Raw genomic sequence first — 22432 nt, forward strand, 5'->3', positions numbered from 1 at the left:
GCCTCCCTTTATTTCTTTTTCTTAGTCTCTCTCATGTGGTGTCCCCCAGGGCTCCGCCTTGTCCCTGATATTGTTCAACATCTATGTTTGCTCCTAGTGGTTCTCATCCGCTCCCACGCCTTCAGGTGTTACTCTTATGTGGACGACACTCAAATCCTGATCCATTTAAATCTTGACCAGGAGGTGGTGTCACGGTTCATTAAATGGCACACGCTAGCCAGAGAACTCCTTCCACTACAATGAATGTGGCGCACAATAAAATGCTTTTTATTTTTAGTATACTACAGATTATTTTAAGTAGGCCTCCAGCCCGTCTCGCACCCAACCTCCACCAACACCCCTTTTCACGATAGATGAGGAACCAGGCTTGTGTGCTTTCAATGAATACTTTATAAATGTAGTATTTTAATATCAAATCAGAACAAATAGATTACAGCAGCCACTAATGTTGTGGCAACACAAATGCAAAGACTTCTAGAAAGTAACCAGCAAAAGAGATACTGTGATGCCACTCCTATTTTGTTTTATGACAAGCAATACAAAACAATACCACTCATATGATTGCAGGAAGGTTAAGCACTCAACCCCCAAACAACAATTAGATTGAATCCCTTTGAATGGAAGTCAGTGGCAGGGGGTAAGAATACAAGGAACAAATCAGTTTTGGGGTGGTGCCCACAGACTCAAGATGGGGAACCAGTAAAGAGGGGGGGAAATTTTGTTTTGGAGTGCAATGGAAAAATGGGTTTTCAATGATTTAATACTACTGCTATGGGACTGCACACAAGGAACTTTGGGCTACTTACACTAGAAGACAAATAGGGCTTCAAAACAGACTCTCTAACACACATAGGAAATTCAATTTTAATAAAGGCAAAACATGAAAAAAATAAAAATAAAATAAAAAGCAAGGCAATTCAAAATCTGTGATCAGGGTACACTAGGGGAGGAGATATAAAGTAGGAAAAGTGGGTTTAAACAGGTGAACTGACATTTTTAGAAAAACGAAAATGGAAATCACCCTAATTTTTGTTGGGGCTGGAAATGACAGGCAAGCTCTAAGCCATGAAAAACGAAGGAAATGCAATTCAAAATCTGAGCTCAGAATATGATAGGGGTAGGGGAATACTCAAGGAAAAATGTTTTTTCAAAGGTGAAGCAACATTTTTAGAAAAACGAAAATGCAAATTAAACTCATTTTACTGGGGCTGAAAATGACAGGCACGCTTTCAACAATGAGAAAGGCACATAGGAACCGCTGTTTTAATAGGACAGATGCAAATTCAAATGACACTGGCAAATGATTTTGCTTAGCTGGGCATAATTTGGACGCAGGGACAATTTCGGTTTTCAGCTTACAAGGGGATTCATTCTTTTGGGCAACACTTTAATGACTATAACAATTAACCACAACACTTGGAAAAAGATTGTTGGTTTTGAACACCAACAATCCTGATCCTGTGAAATTCAAAGGGGGGAATTAATTGATTTACTTACAAAAATACTAAGGATTTACACAGTCAAATTAGAGGTTTTACAATGGGGATATGCTAACAGACACAGGCAAACATGAGGTTCTTCTATGTTGAGATTGCTGAACTACACTGGCAATTTGTAGTTTTTAATCTATTTGTAGTTTTTAATCGGAAAATATTGGTTGCACTGCTACAAAATAAAATGAAGGGTTTATGCAATTCACAGCTGGGGAGATTGCTATTTACATAGCAAGCCTTTGTATAAGTTTCAGGAAAGCCAGCTGCATATCAGGATACTCTGGAAAGATAGAGCGGGGGTTCTGGTCACTCCACTCTCAAAGATGGTAAGTTTCAGCATCCTTCTCGCCATGCTCCTGTTCTGTCTCCCCGGTTTTTGTGTCTGTGTCCTAGTACAGTCCCCCTTATATAGCAGAAATGACATCACTTATTTTACAATGTAGGGGAAGTATCTTACAATAATTCCTGCCGTCATGATTGGACAGTTACCCTCTATCTCTCCTCCCCCAGTCAGGATTGGTTTAGGGATTTTGGTGCACCATCTGTCTTCTCCCCTTTATCACCATTCTTTGTTCTCCTTTCAACTGTTTGGCAAAAACTAGTTATTTATTATAACTTCATAATTGTACTAGCAACTGTCATATGAAAATTCTGTTTTAGCTGATCATGGGGAATTAGATAAGAGGACCACCAAATCTGTACGATGTAGCATGGCCATGTGTCACAATTTTGTCTTTTTCATAAAATGTACAACAGTTATGAATATGTAAGTTATCAAGCATATTCCTAATTTCATTTTCCATATTTTCACCTACTCTCACAATTGTCACACATTCAGATCAGCCATAAACCTAGTCTAACTGGCCATTAATGTTCCCAGTGTCACAGATAGATGCATATCATACCCTCAAAACTGCCTGGAAATTACATGAAAAACAGGACAGAAATAAAATCAATACACAGTCTGATTGCTGCACAAAATGCCTAAAATGAAAATAGTCTTTTAAATGAATTGGGAGTGTCTGTGCAGCAAATAGGAGGGCTTCTTCATCCCCACAGCAATCTGTCTCCCTGGGCTCGCCTGTGACCAGAGGTTTTTATGAGTTTCTTTGAAGTCAGTGTGGCCTCTTTTGAAGTGGTTGTAACAAGGACTCTCACCTTTTTGTCATACTTCAGCCAGGGATGACTGATCCACAAAGTCCCCACTTTGACTGCCTTCAGGGCCAGCCAGTCTGGGGAACAATGGACTCTCAAAACCTTCAGCAGCAGATTCTATTACAGGGTGTCATTAGCTTGAAGATGTGACATCTAGGGCTGGAGGTGGGGCTTTTCTTTGTGAAGTTTTCACCTCAGCCAGAACAGGGTTTTCCTCAAGTGTCTCTTCACATGTCACTGCAGTTTTGTGGGTGAAACATAATATACATTTGCTTTGGGTCACCCCACACATAATGTTTTGCTTTCCTGACATTTTTCTGTGAGCAGTGATATCTTTTTCCATGGTGGCTTTTTAAAGCCATTTTTATTTGCAAACACATGTGCACGCTGTTTTTGCTTTTAATGTTTAAAAATCCTGTTTTCCATGTCACAGAATACACTGCTACTTGTCCTTTGATAATGATAGACAGGCCCTTTTCCACATGGCTCTCAAACTTTACATGAAATTAAAGAAACATCTGTTTTTGTTGCAATGTTTAAATGCCTGTCATTCATGTGACAGTGAAAGAAAAAGCCAGGCCATTTTTGGTTGCAGTGTTTAAATGCCTGCTATTCATGTCAAAGGGAATTCTGTTTGGGGCCTTTAAATGCACCCCACAGGGGTCTCATCCCAACTATGTGACTGCCTGTTGGCCGTGGGAGGTTGGATGGGCTTCAGTTGGCTCAAGCTTAATGGGGACAAGACAGAGGTCCTGGTTGTTGGTACCCCCCTTGTATAATACTTCTGGTCTCCTTTCTGGCCTCCTTCACTGGGTGTGTTCCCCACTCCGGTGACAGTGGTGAAAAACCTAGGGGTTTATCTGACTTCTTCTTTGACTATGGATTTGCAGAATAGTACATTATGCCAGGTGGGGCACTTTCTGCTGATAGTCCTCAGAAAGATTCTACTATTTCTCCCACTTTTACTTCAGCCTTTAGTAGTGGCTTCTCTTGTTTCCATTAGGTTTGACTACTGTAATGCTCTCTACCTGGCTCAGCCAGTGGGTCTTATCCATCGGCTGCAATTACAGCGGAACCTGGCTGCCTGGCTTGCCACTGAGACACCTTATGGTTCCCAAATCAGTCTGATTCTGCGTCGCTTGCACTGTCTGCTAGTGAAACAGTGTATAGTTTTCAAGTCTCTCTGTTTGGTCCATCTGGCCTATTATCAGGTTGGGGTGGACTTCCTCCGGGATAGGTTCCAACCTTATGCTCCTTGTCGGAGCCATCCCTCTGGAAGTGAACACCTGTTCTTGGTCCCTAAATTCTGCCTTCAGAGAGTTGGTGGTTGGGCCTCATCTATGCCGGCTGGCAAGCTTTGGAATGACCTTTCATTAAACTTAAATTGACTGAGACCATCTGCATTTCCGCCATTTGCTTAAAACTGCTCTTTTTTGCTAAAATTCCTGTCTGCTGTAGCCTGTCGTTTGTATCCCCATGCCAAGATGCCCTCCGGTGAATGTGCACATTATAAATTCTGCTAACATAACATAACATGATATTTTTTACTGGACATCTATACTAGATGTCCAGTAAAAAGATACCATCCCTGTCCCCTGGGCCCCAAAGTGTCTAACACAACCAACATGATTATGTGTGTATGCAAGATGCTTGCGGGCCATGGGAGAAAGCATGGTATATTTGACTCGACATCTGTGATAGATATCCAGTAATAAAATATCATCCCTGTCCCCTGGGCTCCACAGTGCCTCAGAGGGAGAGCTGATTTTGGCAGGTGGGTAGGGGGATTGTGCAACAAAGGAATTTTAAATGCCTTTGTTATACAACCCTCCTTCCCCCCTCTACCCTCCTCTCGCCAAAATCAGCTCAATGGAGCAAAACAAAAACACATTGACACAGCAATCACTCTATCATTCACACGAGCACCCATCACTATACACTCAATCATAACACAAGCATACACGCATCCATACACATATTTCAATAAAAAATAAACGAACATCAACATACCTTCTGCAGGGGCCTGCGCCTAGGTGGTGAAATGCCCCGCTCCAGGCTGCCCTGTCCATATGTGCGAGGAGGCGCAGGTGCTCCCCCTCGCACATACAGATATGCAGTGTCCCAGCCTACATTTCCAATGAGCTATGCAAGGTTGGTGAATCAAAATGCCCCCAGCCTTGCAGAGCTCAGTGGGCATGTGTGGCTGGGGAGCTGAACTGTCAAAGGGAAACAGTGTTTTCCTTTGAAACTGTCAAAGGGAAACAGTGCTTCCCTTTGTCTGTTCAGCCAGCCCAGGAGCACTCTCTAAGCTGGAAAAAGCAGCTGAGGGAGTACTCCGTATTTCACTGGGCTGGCTCCTCAGCTCCTCCATAATGCGCAAGGGGGCCATTGGGTGGACGCCCTATCGCCCATTATGGCTAAGCCACCAGGCTCGGACTGGCCTGTAGGTCAAAAGGGCAATGCCCATGCCAAAAAAGCAAAATGCTAGTGTGGGCCAGTCAAAATGGACACTTTTTTGGACAATGTGGGGCAGTTTGATGAGTTACTTCACTATGCAGCTAGTAATTTTGACCATTGTTGCTGAATAATTATTCTTTGAATATTACAATTTGCTTACATTTTAAAAAAAAGCACTCCATTGCGTACTATTAAAACAGTCTGTCACTAATGGAATTAATATCCATTTGCAACTGCGGGCCACTTTTTTATTGGTACCTGAGACAGTTGTATGCACCAGTCCGTCCATGTGAGCCGTCCCTGCCCATTTCCTCCAATCTAAAAAAAGAAAAGAAAAAAAAAAGTTTTTTTTTTTTTAAAAACATTTCATGCTGGGCTCCCGCGCCCCCTGGGGATGCAGCCGTGCACCCCTGCAGGGGCGCGCCCCACAGTTTGAAGACTTCTGTTCTAGACCGTCTCAATAATAGCACCCCCTTCCAGTACCATAACTTGGCAATTTCAGAGGGCTTGATTTGTCCAGTCTACACTGCGTTGCTTGTAGGCTGCTTCTTCTTGACCTTTATTTATAATGGAGAAAAAATACAAGTTCCAGGATGGTAAGAATTGAATAAAAATTGGACTGTCGACTCACACCTGAACAGTGCTGTGGGTTTTACGTTATTTCATTGACCACAGTTAGTTTGTTGTCTTCAAATTCGACTCTTGAATATTGACTTTTTTCCTATTTATTTTTAAATGGGATTTCTCCCATACTCCCTGCCCTGATCCCCCACACACGCACATTCAAGAGTCAAACTGGAAGAACACAAACTAACTGTGGACGTTGGAATCACTGCAAATGGCATTTTGAATAGTCTCTGTTTGCTTTTTACTGTCAATAATGTGTGTTCCTTTTATTTTTTCTCACAAATTCACTGTCCCAAAACGAAACAGATATGTAAACAAACATGCTATTTCATCCTGCATAGCCATCCTTAAAGTGTGTTGAAATTTGGCACCAAATGCACACTTTTCCTGCTGTGTTGTTAGCTGGCACTGAATTGACATTGTGTGGCTCTAGGGAGCATTGGGCCTCATTACAAGTTGCTGGTATCCTGGCACTACATCCAGCAGGATACCGACAAACTGTATTACTATTATCGGCACTCAGTCCGGCGGTATTACCGCCAGATTATGGGTGCCAGTAAGGCAGTAAACCCCTATTCCATTAAGTCCTATAGGACTCCATGGGGATTTGCTGGTATTGCCGGCACCGGTAATACCGATTATATTTTGCTGATAGGGTGTCAGAATTACTTCCAGTTTTTAGCTGGAACGGAACCGTGCTGGTATACTGAAATACCAGCATGTTAATTCTGCACTGGCAAAGTCATAATGAGGCCCATTAATTCAGCCCCTTCCTTCCATAGTTACTGAGTTGAATGTAGGAACTTGAATAGTGAACACATGGGGAGGTCTGTGGAACATATTACATATTCAATTGAATTGGTAACATGTAGATTAAATCTGTCTTCTGTGAAGTTATTCACAATGCTGTTGTGTGCAGGGGAGAAACGCCTTCCCACACACAGGAACCTTGCTCTCTGGCGCTAAACAAGTCTGCCCAGACTGCCCTGTCGGAGCGACAAGCTACATACTGAAGTCTGAATTTACAAGTTATTAGAATGCAGAATCTTAGAAAACATCCATCTCAGAAGTGCTACACTTGTGTACAGGCACGTTATAAATGACATATAATATATCTACGACCCACCACATAATCATTAATACAGTTCATTAGCAATGCGTAGCACCATATTCACAGTTCATACGTTCATTAGCAATGCGTAGCACCATATTCACAGCTCATACATTCATTAGCAATGCATAGAATCATATTCACAGTTCATACGTTCATTAGCAATGCATAGCGCCATATTCACAGTTCATGCGTTCATTAGCAATGCATAGCACCATATTCACAGCTCATACATTCATTAGCAATGCGTAGAACCATATTCACAGTTCATACGTTCATTAGCATTGCATAGCACCATATTCACAGTATATGCGTTCATTAGAAATGCATAGCACCATATTCACAGTTCATGCGTTCATTAGCAATGCATAGCACCATATTCACAGTTCATACGTTCATTAGCAATGCTTAGCAGCATATTCACAGTTCATAATTTGCACAATGTTGCACCATCATTTTGTTTTGCATCTGCATGTTTGTCTTTTCACATCCTGTGAAATCACCTAAAACGCAGCTCAGTACCAGCTACTGATTAGGTTATGCACAAATGTGATAGTGCACCAGCGAAGCATCACCCACTGGCATTGCCCCATGCGATTCAACTTCTTCTTCCAATTTCTTACTGAAGAAACATGAAGTGGGATGAGCTGTTTGTTGTAATTTGTTTGATCTTTTTTTTATTTTTATTTTGGGCCCCACATCTATGTCATCTTCACTGCCTTCATGTGCACCTCTTACAGGCAAACTATAAGAAATTACATGGCACAGGCCTACAAAATGCAACCTTGAGGTCAAGTGTAATTGTGCATATGTATTTTTCAGATTGTGAGCCCGTTTCATGGAATTTCTTTCACGCTTCAAAGCGACTTTGCACTAATGAACAGTGACGCAAACCCTGATTCATGAAACTGTGTATTTTTGCAGTGCAAAGTCCGTGCAAAGACATTTGGACTGCAAAATGACCATGCGCTGACTTTGCACGGACTATGCACTTCAATAATACACTTTGCACAGTTCCATGACTCAGGATGTGTGTCGGAAGTGCAGAGTCACTTTTCAGAAGTGCAAAGACACTTTAAAGCATGCAAAAAATTCCTTGAATCGGGCCCTTGTCATGAAAGAAAACACCTGATTCCCTTAAAACAACAATAACGCAGGGGTCTGCAGATGTTGTGTACTATAACGCCACTGATCCCTATCCCTTGACTATGCTGGCTTGGTCCAATGGGAGTTGCAGTTCAAAACATCTAGAGAGCCAAAGGTTACATACTCTAAATATCAGTAGTACAAAAAGACACCATATAAGGGTCTTGAACAGTGAACTGTAAAGTATGCATGATTGTATAGAAGAGTTATGGCAACTATCGTGTTAGTATTTTCTGCAGCATAAATGTGCTTAGTGTAGGACCAATCAAAGTCCTGTGCAGTGCTTGCTAGCCCTGATCTTATCAGCTTGATCTCTGGTCCCTCATCATGCAAATATCCATTCAATCTCTGCCTGAAAAATGCAATGAAAGGATTACAGAAGAACATGGTCCTCATTAACATCCTATAAGATCTGATATTGAGATTCTATCCGGGGCTACAACCAAAAGATCAGGGGCTATAGCCCCCTTAGCCCCCCCCTAGCAACGCCCCTGCTGCACACACAAGAGACCTGTGGCTTGCTTTGTCAGTGTTGTAGATAAATCAGTTAGCACTTTTGTTTTAACTTACTAACATTAAGTTAAGTTTTCCAAATTCTAATTGTATGATTTGTTCTATACATTTGGGAGCCTGAAATAATTGGCACCGATAGTGTTCACAGTTCAATGTTACATAGTATAACCGTTTCCATGCTCTATTTTTGTCAGGTTTAGCTCATGAATATTCGCAGATGTTTATCAAAGCAGAATGAACTCATTATTATTATGGATTTATTATGGTATTTATAGAGCGCGGACCTAACTTGGAGAAGCAACGAAGCGCTTTACAGAGGTGTTCAACATTACAGATGCATAATGGAGTGCTTCTCGGTGTCAACACCAGAACAGATATACAGCAGGATTTAGGATACAGAAGGTGCACAGTGGAGGGAGACAGCTGTACTGGGTAGCGGAGAGCAGAGTGGCGTCTAGCAAGTCGGGTGGCTCGAGGGACTATGTGATGGCCTAGGTGTTGAGATGTATAGATTCCTTGAAGAGGTGAGTCTTGACTTCTTTTCTGAATTGTAGGAGCGTGAGGGTAAGTCAGATGCTGACGAGAAGGAGGTTCAATTGTCTTGGGGCATAGGCAGAGAAGGCTTGTTTTCTGGTCCTTTCCTTTTTTTAATTTTTTTATTTATTGGCAGAAGTTTACAGCAAACACATACAACAGAGCGTGAGGCACAATTTACCCATATACAGGTCAAGGTTCATAAAAACAAGGTGATACATTTCTCAAAAGCCAATACCTATAACACACCTTGGCCTTTCAGATTAAAATCCTTTTTACAGCAGAGGATTTCAAGTCTGCCCTTGTGCTGGCATCTGGCGGTGCGCTGTCCGCTGGAGATGCAGAGTGTCTCTGCAAAGTAGCTGGGTGACTTCAGGACGTCTGCCTTATAGATGATGCAGCAAGAATAGAAGGTGATTTGTGCGTGCAGTGGGAGCCAGTGAAGGTTGATGAGGGTAGGGGTGATGTGGTCTTATCTCCATAAACCTTTGATGAGCCATGCTGCCGCTTGTAGGACGCCTCTCAGGGGCTCAAGGAAGGTTGACAAGAGGCTTTTGAGGAGTGCATTGACTCCATCCAGGTGAGAAAGGACCACTGCTTCAATGGTGGATCACTCATGCTGTGCATTTTGGCCTAATGCATTTGAAAACATTTGCAACCCCTTGCACTTCTTCCGGCAGGATAAGTGCACCAGTGCTTGCATAAGACGACAAGAGAGAGGAGCGCAACTCGAAAATTAATACTAGTTTACCTATATTTTATATTCATAGTTGGAATTTGCTTTTAGGACGAATCCCTTTAGTAGGCTTCAGCCTTTAAAGTGGCTGAAATAAAACTGCATATACAAGGGCACACTTTCTCCTCAAAGGACTAATGTGACTATATACTTAGATTTACTATGCCATGCTTTATTTGGCAATCTATATCTATATAAATAAAAGAAGAAGTCCTGACTGACTGATTGAATCATCAACGGCCAGCTCAAACCGTTTAACCTAGGAACGTGAAAATTGGGAGGTACATTGTTTTCATGACGTATGCATCCACTAAAGAAGGATTTTTGGAAATTCTGTCACTAAGGAGTTGAAAAGGGAGGTGAATTTTTGACTGACTCATCAATGCCCAGCACAAATCTTTTAACCTAGAAACGTGATATTTAGATAGTACATTGTTTTCATGATGTAGGTACCCAATAAGAAAACATTTGGGGAAATTCTGTCCCTAAGGGGGTGAAAAGTGGGGCTGAATTTGGAACTGACTCATCAATGCCCAACTTAAACCGTTTAACCTAGGAACGTGAAATTTGGAAAGTACATTGTTTTCATGATGTAGGCAACCACTAAGGAAGGATTTGGGGAAATTCTATCCCTAAGGGGGCAGAAGGGGGGGGTGAATTATTTTATGAGCATACCTATATTTCAAAAACCGAAGATTTACAGACATGAACATTGGTATGTCGATGCTTCTTCAAAAATAGAGAAAAATCATGGTAATGGAGGTGAAAAAGGGGGAAATCTTCATTATAAAGTACCTTATAAAGTACCTTTCCGAACTGCTTCTTAAAATTGTTAACAGAGAGTATCTGGTATTTGAGAGCAAAGTGATGACACAGTCCACAACCCTTTCGAGTTCTTGAACACTTTAAATCCTCCTAGTCTTCCCAAATACAAACTTCTTCTCAATGTGGGAGCAAGTGTGATATTATTGCGGAACCTCAACCCACCTAATGGCACCACATTGCGGGTGAAAGCTCTCCAAAGAGATGTGCTTGAGGCTACCGTGCTAATCGGGTCTGGCCAGGGGGAGTCAGTGCTCATACCACAAATGCTTCTTATACCATCAAAATATCTGTTTGAATTAAAAAGACTTCAGTTCCCCTTAAAGATATGTTTCGCCATGACTATAAACAAATATCACAGGCAGACTTTAAAGGTAGCAGGGATTGACGTAAGGGAAGACTGCTTCTTGCATGGGCAGTTTTATATGTCCTGTTCCAGAGTGATCTCACCTAACACTCTGGTGATCCTAGCACCTGAAGGGAGAGCCACTATTGTACCAAATCCCAAAATCCACGGGATCGAAGCCGTGGGCAACAGCTAGTATATGTTATTTATTTGGTGCAGGCAACAGATTCCAAGAATTTTAACAGGCGAGCAGTAAAGTCCTAGGACTATATTCATGTACGCCTCTACAATAAAATATAGATACAGGCTAAACAAACTTGTTAGAACATTCTTAATGTGTTCCTATTTTATACATTTGAAAAATTACTATATCACAAGTGTAAATCCTTATTGGTTAGTGATAAAACTGTGTAGGTATGTATTGATATCTAATGTTGCCCTTTTGCACAAGGTTAAGCATAATTCGTCCCTAGATGATCTGAATATAGACCCACAACTATGTTGCTGAATAGTAGTAATCAAGAAAATCATCTCAAGCCCACTTTGGTAAAGGCATTGAAATAAATACTACTGTGGCAAAAGCAGTTGTGCTTGAGGCGTTTCTCATGGAAAGGGAGTGCATACTATGCTCAGTGGGCATGGCAGCACCAACCATGGTTAGGAATGTTAGTAATGTGGGTGCTATACTACCATGTGATCTCTTGAGGAGGGATATCAATACCATGTCACTATGAGGCTGGGAATGGGGTGCCAAAGCTGGAACTATGCAGCTCATGATTACCTTGGAAAGTTAGTTATATGTTTTGTAGATATATATTTGCTGTGCTCTGTTTTTCTGGATTGGTGCCCAGAAAATTATTGCAGGTCACTATTTGACAGATTTGAGCAGGATTAAATAGGGCAATCGTGTTGCACACACATTAACACATTTCTCACGATCAGGTCATAATATAGAACTTTTTCTTCAATTGGCAAGTGTAGAGAGGCTGACTTAGACCGATATGGGACACGTTTGCTGCATCCCCAGCATAGTTTGCTTCCTGATATGTATTACCTATCAAGACAAGTTTACTTTTGTGTGTTCTCTATCAATAAACGGTTTCCTTGTGACCGCAGCTAATGGATTTGATGAGTTCCCACAGTTTGATATTCATGACAGCTCTCTTTGAAGTTTATCCAATAAGCCAGCTATATGGCAGAGTGTATGCGCTGGTCTTTCAGAACCAGTTTGGACATGATAGATCCCAATATTCTTTGTGGTCTCTGTCTTGTGGTGCATCTAGGCTTTCTGGGTTTGAGATTAATTCTTAGTCATCCCAATTAAACGCAATATGTTCGGGCATGTTTTTGTTCAAATTAATTAAACCACAGCCTTCTTCAAAGCGAAGTGAAACTATGGCAAAAGACACTGGTACTATTAATGAGAGTGATGCATTTGTGTGCATGTCGTTAGTATCAAAGTGGCAATATTTTAGAAAATACTTGATTTACATGTGTTTCTTCAAAGTATGAAATCAGGCCTTTTTTACACTGTCATGTAGAGAATTCTCAAGTAATCGCAGTTCTCAACATGTCATCAGCACTGAAAGTCCAGTCTCAAACATCAATTAAAAGGCCTTGGAAATGGTCACAGATGATGAAGTTCACTTTTTCCTTGTTGAAAAAGGTTCTTTGGTGCATGCTACTAGTCACATTTCACATTTAACAGAGGCATCCCTTTAATCATGACAGTGAGAAAGATATGCAATTCACTAGGAGGCATATTTGAGTGAATGTCACTTTTCTTGCTCTATTAGAAATGCTTTTCTGAGTTCACTATATTTTAGGCCATTATTGTTTGACCCAGAGTTTCTTACAGTGTTTCTGTGTTTCTCTTAGTGACAAACCATCCCAATGAAAAAAATAGCATGAAGCATCAGAGTGAGAGCCTTTACCCAGTGCCGTGTGTCACAAGCAGGAAGACAGAGACCTAACCAGCAACAACCAGAACCTCAGTATTTGATGATCCACATAGTGGAAACAGGTGAGTGGAGAGCAAAGAGAGAATCAGTGCGATCCATATGTGGCAGAGAGTGAAGCTGCATAGTGTTGCCATATAACAGCGGCAAGCACACACAGCTACTACTGAACACCTAGGCCAACATGGACTAATACAAAGGACACCTACCCTCTCAACAAGGCAAATAACCTTAGGTGCACCAGGAACAAACCCCTAGCATGAACTCATATAGTAAACTTACATGGCCACAGTTGCTACTTTGTGACTGGCGCAGCAAAAGGAAGCTGGTGGGGCTTAGCCCACTCCTTGTAAACTTTGTTTCCTAACATATATCCTGTGTGAGGAAGAACGTGCCAGATTGGACAGAGACAAAGAGCCAATCCACAAAGAAGGAGGGTGTTAAAAAGGAGACAACAAGAAGCATCAAGTGTGGGATGTTTTGATGGGGTCAGAAGAGAAGGAGGTGGACGACCAAGATGACCAGCAGGAGGGAGTAAAAATCAGAGGCGTGTGCTGGTGATTTCTGGAGAAGATAGAATATTGACAGGTGAGTGAACGTTCTACTGCATAATGTGTGTGTGTGAAAGTGTGGCAAGTGTGGTTAGGAGAAGGATGTTAGGGAGTGATTTGAAGTGAATAAATGAGTGAAAGAGGGTGTCAAAGTGAGAGGTAGGTGGAGACGTGGTGGATGTTTAGAGGGAGGAGTGGTTGTTTGGTGGGGGTCATTTGAAGGGAGAATTAAGAGTTGTGTGGAAGAGTTGCAATAGTAAGGAGGAGGGAACTTTACAGTGGAGGAGAGCATTTGTAGAGTGGAGGCGGGAATAGTAGTGGGAACGAAGGAGAAGTATTAACATCAAAGGGTAACAGCAAGGTCTAGGAGGTATGAGAGACTTCAGCAGGACAAAGGAGGAGGAGAGTAGCAGCAGCTCGACTGGGAGGGGGAATGTTGTAGAAGGGCAAAGAGAGAGGATAAGTAGTACGTGAGCATGAAGGGAAAAGACTAAATAAAGCAGGGTGTCTGCAAGGCACAAATCCCAAATCCCACTAAATCATTAACATCTGGCAAGAGTAGGGAAAGTTAGGAAGTCCCTGAGGGAGGTCAGGGAGATAAGGTCAAGGGTCTTTAGGTTGACATCTCATTTCATTCAGTGATTAGCATGCAAAGGGTGAAACAAATGATATATATTAACATGGGGCCGAGGATGTCTGTGCCGGGGAGGGGGGTGCATTGAGACAAGGGAGAGGGCCCATTGATGTTTTAATAAAAACGCTTGAACCACCTCTGAGATTTGAAGGGATTTAGGCATCTGTGACAAAGGCTAGAGATACTGCACTTTCGATATTGCATTGGTATTGGATTGTCCATCATATCCCCTTCGCCAAAACCTTGTTACTTTACATGTCAGCATGCTTCCCTTTATTTACATATAGCTGGAGCTCCACATTACGGCTCAGGGATAGTGCTGCTAGCTTGATGGGGCACTTTGTGGAATCAAGATTCCACCCATTACCATGCCTGACCCTCATTTAATTATGAAGAACCACCATTATTGGTTCAGCATCATTTCAAAACCAAAATCATCCGGCTGTTTTAACACTAGTTAAGTAGTGTCTGTGGGAGTGGTCGGAAATTAATTTTGTTATCTCAGCGTGTGCACTCTGAGAGAGGAGTTGAGAAAAATAACCACTTTCTTTGAGCTGATTGAACATTCAGTAAAGATCCTCAAATCTAGAAAACAGACAAGGTTTTTCTTGTTGGAGATTTGCATGGCTAGGGAGTCGGGCAGTCTCAAAGACAGGCATAAGGAATTGTCAGCTCTTTAGGTCTCACTTTGGCAACTGAAAGACATTTTGGAAGCTACTGGGGACAAGTCGAAGCTTGACAAGGAGGTTTTCAATGTAACTAGACCAGTTATGGCCAGGACCTAAATAGAAGCAGACAGCCCAGGAAAATATCTGTCTTGGCTGATTAAGTAAGAGAGTGGAAAGGTTCCCATCACAGGTATTTGAGATGAGGAAGGGTCAATGCATTCTGAATATGAGGGCATTAACGCTCCATAGGCCTGATACTACTTAAACTTATACGCCCCCAGATGAAAGTATGGCTTAGTTGTATCCAACAATTCCTGGAGGACATAACTCTGGTTTGGGTAGAGAATGGCGATAGGGAGTGGCAGGGACCTAATGTGGATGAGATTAAAAAAAGTGATGTCTGATCTCCTGGCTGGCAAGGCTCCATGACCAAACGGTGTGACATCAGAAGTTTAGATGGTTACATTTTCCTGTAGAGGTATATCATACAAACCCAGTATAGAGATTAATAAGGCAGAAAGAAAGTCAATGGTTTGATGGTTTGGGTACATGACTGATTAACACATTGAGGGTGATAAAACAGGTTACGGAAACCACAGGAACTGATATAAAAGAAATGAGAACAGACATGACTCATTGGAGATCTAGCTGTTAGAGAACAGGGTGGAGAAGAGGAAAAGTGATTTTTTTTATATGAAATAACATGAACTCAAAAAAGGATACATGTGTCAGATATAATACTATGGAAGTAATAAACATGGTGATCAATAGGAATCAGGAGTCAAAGATACAGGGATGGTGAGAGTTTGCGAAATATGAACACATTGGCTAAAATGAAGTCCAAGGCCAATTACAATCAAATATATTAACAGATCACTGATTCTCATCAAGCTGAAATGGGGGTAATGGGGATCATAGTGGTTATGACAAATGTAACCAGACTGAGTAGCAACCTATTTGACAACAAGGAATCCCTTAAAAACAACACCATACTTTGGTTAAGATATGTAAAATGGTGTTGCTCCATTATAATAATTAATAATAATAATTAGGCATTCATATAGCGCTACGTGGCTTATTATTACACACAGTGTGTGGTGCTCATTTATCGACCTTGGAAGGATGAAAGGCTGAGTTTGGCCCCGCTGGGATTCGAACCTGCGTTAACAGGCTCTGCACGGATGTCGAAGTGAGCGCTCTACTCCCTGTGCCACTTGACCGGTTATTGTGCGAGAGGACATCAAAGATGTCCAGCATTTTAGATTTGCTAGTACTAACTATGATTGCATCCACTTGTGTCTTGTAAATCCCTATTTGGTGGAGGCTGTTTATCTATAGTATGTAGAGGCCTGCCACCACAAGGCTCCTTTACACATCTAAAAGCCTTGCCAAAAAATAGTAGTGTTGTCTCAGAAACGCAGTCCAATAATATCAGAAGCACAATAATCATACAGATCAAAGGAGAAATTGCCAATTTCCCACTTGAAGTGCAGTGAAAGGGAGTACATGACATCAAATTTCCATCAAGAAACACGTTAAAGGGCACAATAAGCAACTCAACAGTTTGACCTGAAATAGTGGGGGAATGGGTAAATATTTGGAGGACAGTAACTGGAGAGATTACATAAGTAATGTGCATATCATTTGCTTGAAAAAAACATGGAACATGTATGATAAGCACTTGAATGGATGATAGGGAAATTGCAAGTAAACACAGAACGGAAACGGTATATAAATGTAACCACAGATGCTAAAATTGGTATAATAAAAGTAATACCCCCTGACATCGAGGTTCTACGGATACATCTTAGTAGTAACAGTGATATACTAACAATAAATGTGTACAGCAGACCGTTTGGATGTAACACAATGGTCATATTTGAAATGATAGAAGACATTTTAAATGATCACACTTTGATAGATATGAAAGAGAGGAACACCTTATTATTGTTGGAGAAATCAATTTACAATATGAAGCACTCCCAAACATGGCTGTATCTCTACAGGAGGATGATAATACTGGGAATATCCATGAGTCAAGTGTTATAGTAACAAAGCTGATGCATGCCTTGGCATACAAAGACACCTGAGTACACTTAGATGGGATTGAGGGGTTGTATTGGGAGGATTGACAATGATATTCAAGTGAAAAAGACATTTGAAAGGGATGAGTGCTGTTTATTGATTATATATTTGTTGTTTTAAATACATGGGCTTACGTAAAACAAAATCTCTATTGGAGAGAGAGAGGAACGCAATCCTGATCCCAGGATCGTGTGGCAAGAAATGTATACACAAGAGGGTATGGTTGAAGATTCAATTATAGATAATTGCCACAAACTGTGAAAAGGAATAGCGTAGGAGTGGCTAAAAGCTCATGGCAATTGCTTCACTACAAACAATGCAGTGAACAGACAGGTAGAGGTAGTAATGACGAACCATCAGATTGATCCAAAGGAATTTATTAAGATGCATGAAGCTTCGGTCAAAGAACTATACTCATACATTACTATTAGCAACTATCTCTCATGAAGGGAGGATTAAAATGACTGACACCTGGTATGATACATATTGTAAAATGGCAAGAAAGTGCAAGCAGACACTATTAACAAATACAAATATAGATGACTTAGAGGTGATTCATAAAGGAAGACGAGGATGTACAACACTTACTGGTTATCAAAAGTGAAAATGTGAAGTGGTGAAGTGGAAACAAATCATATAGGCTGTCAAAAATAAAGACCCCAGGGTATTTTGGAGGTTAGTAAATAACTCCTTTTCTTGGCAAAGCATAATCCCAGAGAACGGTGTGAGCAAGGAAAGCAAAGAAAAGGATAGTTTAGCAATACTTGAAATGCTGGCCAGGAGCATGTCTCATTGGAGGATCTATTTCATACTGATGCCAATTGTACTCCAAACAAGGGTGTATGCTTCAGGGCTAGACGCAAGGGTGTATGCTTCAGGGCTAGACGCAAGGGGGTATGCTTCAGGGCTAGACGCAAGGGTGTATGCTTCAGGGCTAGACGCAAGGGGGTATGCTTCAGGGCTAGACGCAAGGGGGTATGCTTCAGGGCCAGACATAATCTCTGTTCAATTTTATAAAGAGAATGTCACAGTATGGGCTCCTTACATCACTGCCTTAGCAAATGCAGTAACATTTTACAAAAAGTACCAACATCTTAGGTTGTGTTGGGAGTACCCCAATATATAATCAAGAAGATAAAGCTAATCCAGAAAATGATTGTGCTATTAGATTACTAGAGTCTGTGTGTAAAATATACAGTAAAGTATTAGAATTGAGACTAGAGCCGTTGGTCTAAGAAAAGAAAGTCTTGAGCCCCTGGGAGGAGGGCTTCTAAAAAGGGATTTGTTCTGTGGAGCAGCTGTTTAGAACTATGTTAAGTATCCATGAATATGTAGACCAGATGAAGTGCTGCATTTATTTTCTATTTTTAGATCGGAAAGCTACCTTTGACAGTGTATTCAGTTCAATCCTTCGGAAATGCTTGTCCTCATTTGTTTTACCCCTGGACCTTCGCAGCAACATAGCAGAGCTGTATGATAAAACAAGTCATTTGTTAGATATGTCTCAAAGGAGGAGGCCACAAACGACTTCCCTTTTGACAGGGGTGTACAGCAAAACTGTACCATGGCCCCTGTACTATTCTTCCTATACATCCATACAATAACAGACTAAATCAGTAACTTGGAGGCGGATGCCTCAAGTGTAAAGGGTATAAAAATAGGCATTTTACCACATGCCCATGATGCTCTTGTGATCCCGAAAACCCCAATGGGGCTTCAGAAACAGATCCTTTTCAGAAACTCTGCAACAGGAAGGGGCTAGAGATTAATGTGACCAAATCTACAGATATGGTCTTTCTCCTGAAAAATAAGAACTTGAAATCACTAAGTCTAGATATGTTAGCGGGACGGATAGAGGGAGTAATAGAGTTTGATTATCGAGGGCTTAGACTGGAGCACAGAGGGGTTTGAAATGCACAGAAAGAAAAAAAAAGTTTCACTATTAAGGTCGCATAATGTTTCCAAATTTGAGGAAGTTTGGGAGGTGATGTATCTTGGCAACCATCAAAGTCTACAAAAAAAGTCAATTATGTGCACCACATATGGAGTAGAGGTATGGGTGGATGTAAATAATGGAAAAAACTGACCAGATCAGAAAAATATTTTGTCTTTTCTTAAAAAGAATACTAGGTATTCCCAAAAAACATGAAGCACACTCAAATGGATATCGGTACAAATATTACTAGTAGGCCATTATATTATTGAGTACAGCTCTGAGCACCTCTAATTAAGTGGTACATTTAATTTTCATTAAATACACTTTTACCTGCAACGTCTATGTGAACAAGGCTAATATAAGTATATGAATGATTGTGCATATTTGTCTAAAAAATCCACAGGAGATTTATTTTGACAATATGTACCAAGCATAAGCCTGGACATTGGGCCTCATTATGAGGTTAGCGGTAACCCGCTGGGCTGCCGCCACCCCGCAACACTGAATCTGGTGCCTGACTCCCCGGATGCACCGGCACATTACAAGACCCGGCGACGCCGGAAGTCAGGTGCCGGATTTTGCAACTCCCCATTCCCATAGAGTCCCATGCTATGGGAGTAGGGAGAAAGAAGCACCGGCACCATTGCTAACAGTGTTAGTGCTTCTTGATTAATCTGCTTACCGTGGTCGGTAGACCCGGCAGGGTCATACCTGTCGGACTTAGCAGGCCCAGCAGGCAGACTCGCAGTATGGCGGTCTGGAAAAAAGGGTTCTGGTAAACTTACCTGCACCCTTGTTTCCAGACCGCCGCACTACGACTCCGCCTGCTGGAGCTGCGGAGCCCGGCAGGGTCAGAGCTGCCGGTCGTAGCGGCTCCAGCGGGCAGACTCGTAGTGCGGTGGTCCAGAAACAAGCGTGCAGTAAGCTTACTGGCACCCTTGTTTCCGGACTGCCACACTTGTAATGGGGTCCATTATGTCTGAAACTTACATTTGGGATCTTGCCATTAGGTAGCGCATTAAACAGATGAAATTCAAGTAAGGAACCAAACTGTCCATTCTGCTCAGATTTTCTGGAGAACATTCCACATTATATATTTCTCTGTCCAGTATATAGTATGATTCTCTGAAAATCATCCTGAAGCCTATCCGTTTGTTGGCAGGCATTAGGTATTTAACTGAGTCAATGAATCTCTGTAGATCAACAGATGGCTCAACCATCCCTTTTAAGGTCATTCCAATTTTTAGCCAATCCTATGGTGGGGAGTCAGAAATGAAAAGCAGACACAGATCTGCCATGTTTTTAGTTAAAGACCTTTATTCAAAGAAACAGGGTTGGAAAAGGCCTCTCTGACTCTTCTCTAAGAGGAACCTTCGTACCGAAACCAATAATTAAAAATCAGTCTGTGCCAGGATGTCAAGAAAAAAATGTCCTATGTCAAAATATTCCATGTTAACCCTCACACTATAACCTATGCTAAAAAGTGAAAATGTGTTTAACCATGGAAGGCTCGGAAAAGGTGTTCATAAAGAATAAATGATTCAAACAAAAAGTTCTTCAGAAAAGAAGGTCCTTGGTTCCAGAGTCTTCCCCTTTCCATCATTTCTGCTGTGCTTTCTTTAGGCCTCTCATGGATAGAAAAGGTACCCGTCCCCTTGGTTACTTTTTATTCCTGAGTTTTCTCGAAAATAGTTACTTAGGCCTTCTTTAACCCGGCTACCACACTTGCCCACAAAACTGTTTAGTTTCACAATATCTTTTGAGGTTGTTTCTTCTTTTTTGTTTACCACAGTCTTTTCCAGTTTGCCTGGAATACTTTTCTGCCGGGACATTTCAAAGACACTTGAGTGGCCTGTTGTAGTCTCCTTCCAGGAATTCTGTTTCCACAGGCTTGAATGACCTGGTTTACTCTCCTGCCAGGACTTCTGTTCTCGCACACTTGGAAGGCCTAATTTACTCTCTTGCCAGGACTTCTGTTCTTGCACACTTGGATGGCTTTTAACCACTCCCACAAGTCCTTATATATGAGGTTGGATAACGTATCCCTGTGATAGGATATCCTTCCACTGTTCTTCAAATTTTTGCACTTCGCACATCCACACATAAGGAGATTGTTTACTTGCAACTTAAATTGCCCCTTGTCAATATGTCTGAACTGTGTTTCTGTTAATTACTTTTCATCTATTTATACTCAGCGTTCTCGCTGATATGCCCCGGGTCCCCTCTGCTTCTGGGTAGTCTCACCAGTGTTTGCTGGCTTTGATTCACTATCTTGCATTCTACAAGCAAAGGACTCCAGCCTGCTTTCTCCTTGTGGCTGAGCTTGTGATCTCTTTTGCTTCATTCTCTCTTCTTCGTCCCAGTGTTTTGAGAATCCTGAGAATCCTAGTTCATGAGTGGCAAATGATTTATGGACTTTGAATAAGCATACACAGGTTTTGATCGGTAAGTGGCGTTGTTAAATGTGATTCCACCAGGTTGGCAAAGGCAGTTTATATGAGGGGTTCCCTGTTCTTCATAGGAAAAGGAGCAGATACATGGCGATAGGACATGAGGGTTTCTGACTTTGGGGGGTTATTTTCAAGGAAAAATGGGGACACCATGTCTCACCCGATGGAGCCATGACATTTCCCCTGAGGGTGTATTCTCCCATGTGGTCCTTCCTCACAAAGACACCCCAGAGTCAGGATCAGGTAGAGGCTGCCATCCATTGGCCAAATCGGAGGAGGTTACTGCCGGGAGATCTGGGATGACTCTACTTGATTCATTACACTAGTCTATAAAGCAAGAAAACTATTTGGCATTGAATAGGATTATTGAGATTTGATTTACCATATGGCCTAATGGCTGCAAAACTTGAAACAAATCCTAAATATTTCATGTTGGTTCAGAATAGTGGAGTATTTGAATCTTAAATGGCCTTTTTAGGGATATAATCTCTGTATATGAACTTGCACTTTAAATTAGTTTCACTGATGTGTGATGGCAGGAATGATACCCCTATGCCAACCTACACTAGAATGGGTATTCTAAGGAAAATAAATTCACATTAACAGTATAATGTTTACAATATTTCGAAGAAAAGCAGCTATGAGCTATGCACTGTGACTTTACTAGGTATATCGATTCTGGTGATGAATATTAGGAATACTATGTTTCAGTTAGTCTAACATGCAATGTGATGATAGTGAGTGTTTGGAAGATTTTAGATGGGTTAAATAGAGTGGCTATTTTTAATACTATTCATATTGTAATGTTATGTATACTTGGAGACTTTGGAGGCATTCACCAAGACAATATAGCATCTACTACTATATGTGTTGAAGCCAGGCACTGAACTGTATTATATAATCCTACCCACCTCAATCTAGTATTGTTATGTCTTTAGTAGAATGGCCCTTGATATGCTATCTGTACTACATTTACTATGGATATTTACTTCATTGACTGTAAAGCTTTAATGTAACTCTTTAGGAAATGCAGTCAGTATATGGTTTGGGAATCATTGGTAATGAGCCAAAGTGACTAACTGTGTCAATTACTTTTATGTTAATGTTTTAGCTAAATGTCTATCTGCATGTAAGTGCAAATGCAGTTAAGGACTGGATGTCCGAAATAAACGAAATATGATGATGGCATGGAGTTACTGGTTCTGAGGCT

Source organism: Ambystoma mexicanum, chromosome 11, assembly GCF_040938575.1.
Source record: "Ambystoma mexicanum isolate Mex_15411 chromosome 11, UKY_AmexF1_1, whole genome shotgun sequence".
Taxonomy (NCBI): Eukaryota; Metazoa; Chordata; class Amphibia; order Caudata; family Ambystomatidae; genus Ambystoma; species Ambystoma mexicanum.